Raw genomic sequence first — 5,000 nt, 5'->3', positions numbered from 1 at the left:
CAAGGGGTCACAGCTTAAGGATAAGGGGGAAATCCTTTAAAACCGAGATGAGAAAACGAACTTTTTTCACACAGAGAGTGGTGAATCTCTGGAACTCTCTGCCACAGAGGGTAGTTGAGGCCACACAGTTCATTGGCTATATTTAAGAGGGAGTTAGATGTGGCCCTTGTGGCTAAAGGGATCAGGGGGTATGGAGAGAAGGCAGGTACGGGATACTGAGTTGGATGATCAGCCGTGATCATATTGAATGGCGAATGGGGCAGGCTCGAAGGGCCGAATGGCCTCTACTCCTGCACCTGTGGTCTATGTTTCCTTCTTAACCACTAGCTCGACATTTCACTGCCACAGGGTCCAGCCCAGATACTTCATGTAGAGACAGACGTCAGAATTTCAGGCGAAAAAGCCATTTGAAGAATAGTATAGTGATCTTCAAAACGTATCTTCATTGCCATGGTCATAGACTCTTATGGCCCCTGTCCCACTTAGCAAACCTGAACGGAGACCTCTGGAGACTTTGCGCCCCACACAAGGTCTCCGTGCGGTTCCCGGAGGTTTTCGTCAGTCTCCCTACCTGCTTCCACTACCTGCAACCTCCGGCAACCACCTGCAACCTCCGGGAACCTTGGGTGGGGCCCAAAGTCTCCTTCAGGTTTCCTAAGAGGGACTCTCTCCAAGAGAGACGGAGAGAGGGAGAGAAGGTGAAAGATAAAGGGAGAGAAGGAGAGGAGAGAGAGCGCGCCGGTGAGTGATGAGTAATCGCAGTAGAATGAGGCCATTCGGCCCTTCGAGCCTGCACCCATTCGCCATTCAATATGATCATGGCTGATCATCCAACTCAGTATCCCGTACCTGCCTTCTCTCCATACCCCCTGATCCCTTTAGCCACAAGGGCCACATGTAACTCCCTCTTAAATATAGCCAATGAACTGTGTGTGGCCTCAACTACCCTCTGTGGCAGAGAGTTCCAGAGATTCACCACTCTGTGTGAAAAAAGTTCTTCTCATCTCGGTTTTAAAGGATTTCCCCCTTATCCTTAAGCTGTGACCTTGTCCTGGACTTCCCCAACATCGGGAACAATCTTCCTGCATCTAGCCTGTCCAACCCCTTAAGAATTTTGTAAGTTTCTATAAGATCCCCTCTCAATCTCCTAAAATTCTAGAGAGTATAAACCAAGTCTATCCAGTCTTTCTTCATAAGACAGTCCTGACATCCCAGGAATCAGTCTGGTGAACCTTCTCTGCACTCCCTCTATGGCAATAATGTCCTTCCTCAGATTAGGAGACCAAAACTGTACGCAATACTCCAGGTGTGGTCTCACCAAGACCCTGTACAACTGCAGTAGAACCTCCCTGCTCCTAGACTCAAATCCTTTTGCTATGAATGCTAACATACCATTCGCTTTCTTCACTGCCTGCTGCACCTGCATGCCTACTTTCAATGACTGGTGTACCATGACACCCAGGTCTCGCTGCATCTCCCCCTTTCCCAATCGGCCACCATTTAGATAATAGTCTGCTTTCCCGTTTTTGCCACCAAAATGGATAACCTCACATTTATCCACATTATACTGCATCTGCCAAACATTTGCCCACTCACCCAGCCTATCCAATTCACCTTGCAGTCTCCTAGCATCCTCCTCACAGCTAACACTGCCCCCCAGCTTAGTGTCATCCGCAAACTTGGAGATATGCCTTCAATTCCCTCATCCAGATCATTACAGAATATATAGTAAATAGCTTGTGGTCATAGCAAACAGCCTGGAGGTACCCCTTAGTCACTGGGATGTCCACACTTATGAAGAAAGTGCTGATACACACAAGTCCTGTGAATTGGGCCCAGCAGCGGGGTACTTGCAGTACTCTACTAGTCATGCTGTGGTTGGAAACCGGGCCTTGTTCGGTACCCAGGACTAGTCACTGCCTGCCATTGTGAAAAGGACCAGTTTACTTCCTACTCTTTGCTTCCTGTTTGCCAGCAGTTCTCTTCCACATCAATACTGAACCCCCAATGATTTAAGACCATGCTTTAAGTTAAGAGGGGTCATATGGAAGAAGTATATATATCACTAATGAATCTTATGCTATATAGACATGTTTATAGTCAAATGGTGCAAAGGACCCCAAAGTGCTTACACTAATTTTTTCTATGTACAATTAAATACACTGCAAATAGGGGGGTGAAGGAGTCTTACCCACAAGGACACATTGTGGAAAGTATGCACTCCACTCTTTGCTCCATTCGAAAGCCGGTTATCTTCCGGTCGAACACCTAGCCCATTGCGCCATCTGTCGTCCCTAGTCAAGCCGAGGTACAGGTGCACAACCTTTTATCCGAAAGCCTTGTGGGACCAGACACTTGTCGGATTTCGGACATTTTCGGATTTCGGAATGGAAGATTTTTAGCGTAGATTAGGTAAGTGGCTGCCTCCTCCCCGGAGAATCATCGATGCCCATAAAGTTATTGTCAGTTAGTTGCGGGGATTTTATGTGGTGGTGGTGGGGGGGGGGTGACCAGAAGGGGGAAACTCTTAATTTAGTCAGAGAATATGTACCTGGTAGATATAGGTCGGTAGCGGGGAAAGCGGTCAATCGGAGCCTTACCGGGTCGCAGTGCGGGTAAGCTACGGAGCGCTGTTGCCGCTGGGACGGCTGCCTCCTCACCTCGCGGCGAAGCTGGACCGGCTGTGGCCTAACGGTCGCGGTTGGAGCTCCGAACACGGCCAACTCTCACCCTGGCTGCGAACCTCCAAATCCACGCGCCGGAATATTTCCCAAATCAGCCCAGCTGCGCTCACGCTTATGATGGGCGAGGTCGGCAGCCACAGTGCTGGGATACCGCGGGGGGCGGGCAATGCCTTACCGGGTCGCCGTGCGGTAAGCTCCGGAATGCGCTGTGGCCCCCCCCCGATCCCCCCCCTTCACATAAAAGCCCTCCAAACTAACTGACTAACATTTAAGCCAATGATTTACAGATGTTTTAAGTGTCTCCCCGGTCTCCAGGGAGGAGGCAGCCGCTACAGTAGTACAAACCGTGGGTCGTTTCGGGTCAAGTTTGGCGCCAAACGCGAGCTTTGGTGCGCAGACGACATCCGGGGGAAAAATGGCCGGTTTTCGGAGTTTTTCGGTTTCCGGAACTCCGGATAGAAGGTTGTGCACCTGTATTTTCCAAATGTAGTGTATGGGATATAACAGTAATCCACATCTTCACTGTAAGGACTGTTGTCTGTTTCCAGAATTTGAGTATTGATTTTTCCGCCACGTATATGTGTGTGGCCGATTGGGAAAGGGGGAGATGCAGCGAGACCTGGGTGTCATGGTACACCAGTCATTGAAGGTAGGCATGCAGGTGCAGCAGGCAGTGAAGAAAGCCAATGGTATGTTAGCATTCATAGCAAAAGGATTTGAGTCTAGGAGCAGGGAGGTTCTACTGCAGTTGGACAGGGTCTTGGTGAGACCACACCTGGAGTATTGCGTACAGTTTTGGTCTCCAATCTGAGGAAGGACATTCTTGCCATAGAGGGAGTACAGAGAAGGTTCACCAGACTGATTCCTGGGATGTCAGGACTGTCTTATGAAGAAAGACTGGATAGACTTGTTTATACTCTCTAGAATTTAGGAGATTGAGGGGGGATCTTATAGAAAAATTACAAAATTCTTAAGGGGTTGGACAGGCTAGATGCAGGAAGATTGTTCCCGATGTTAGGGAAGTCCAGGACAAGGGGTCACAGCTTAAGGATAAGGGGGAAATCCTTTAAAACCGAGATGAGAAGAACTTTTTTCACACAGAGAGTGGTGAATCTCTGGAACTCTCTGCCACAGAGGGTAGTTGAGGCCACACAGTTCATTGGCTATATTTAAGAGGGAGTTAGATGTGGCCCTTGTGGCTAAAGGGATCAGGGGGTATGGAGAGAAGGCAGGCACGGGATACTGAGTTGGATGATCAGCCATGATCATATTGAATGGCGAATGGTGCAGGCTGGAAGGGCCGAATGGCCTCTACTCCTGCACCTATTGTCTTATGTTTCTATGTGTGTGAATATGCGAGTAAGTGTACACACACACACACACACACTGAAGTGTGTTTATCCTTTATTATATTGTTGACAGTGTAATATGTTTACAGATTCTGTTGCGTTGCTCCAAGTCACGTTGCCATTTGTTCAATTTGGGTGGGTGTGTGTCGATAGATAAAACACTCTTGGCGGGGCTGGGTTGACCTCACCAAGATGGCCGCCGCACCTCGCTAAGATGGCCGCCGCACCTCACCAAGATGGCAGCCGCACCTCGCCAAGATGGCCGCCACACCTCGCCATGGCCGCCGCACCTCGCCAAGATGGCCGCCGCACCTCACCAAGATGGCCGCTGGAGGGGGGGGGGGGGGGGGGGAAGGGGGGGGGGGGGGGGAGGGGGGGGTAGGAGGGAGAGGGAGAGGTAGAAGTAGATGTAGCCCAGGTCTCGGCGCGGTCTCTCGGAGGCACTGACCTTCTGGTCGTTGTAGATCACCCAACTGCACGCGAGTGTGTGGGGGAGAGGGGGAGAGAGAGAGAGGGAGAGAGAGAGAGTCATAGAGGGATACAGTGTACAAACAGGCCCTTCGGCCCCAACCTGCCCCATCTACACTAGTCCCACCTGCCCGATGTGACAGTCCACAGCTGCCAAAAACATCTCAGTATCCTAGTGCCTGAAAATTCATATTTTGCTGAGGAAACCAGTATTTATACGAGGTGCCATTTTGCTGAAACAAGTGTTATTTATTGTGCAGCCACCCCCGTGTGAGGCTACAAGAATGCGTAACGTTGCTGCCAATTGACGTGTTTTCTATGCACCTTAATGTATAATGCACCCAGTGCATTCATTGCCATCTCTTTGAACAGTTGCTTCCTGCTTGCAGCACCAGGTGATGATGTGGAAGGAAGCCAGTTTGGGAAGCATCACTATCCCTCCACAATACCTTTTATCCTCCTCCCTCCGCCTACCTTTTTTCTACAACATCCCGTCTCC

Source organism: Leucoraja erinacea, unplaced genomic scaffold, assembly GCF_028641065.1.
Source record: "Leucoraja erinacea ecotype New England unplaced genomic scaffold, Leri_hhj_1 Leri_1369S, whole genome shotgun sequence".
Classification (NCBI taxonomy): Eukaryota; Metazoa; Chordata; class Chondrichthyes; order Rajiformes; family Rajidae; genus Leucoraja; species Leucoraja erinaceus.
This window is presented reverse-complemented; position numbering follows the sequence as displayed.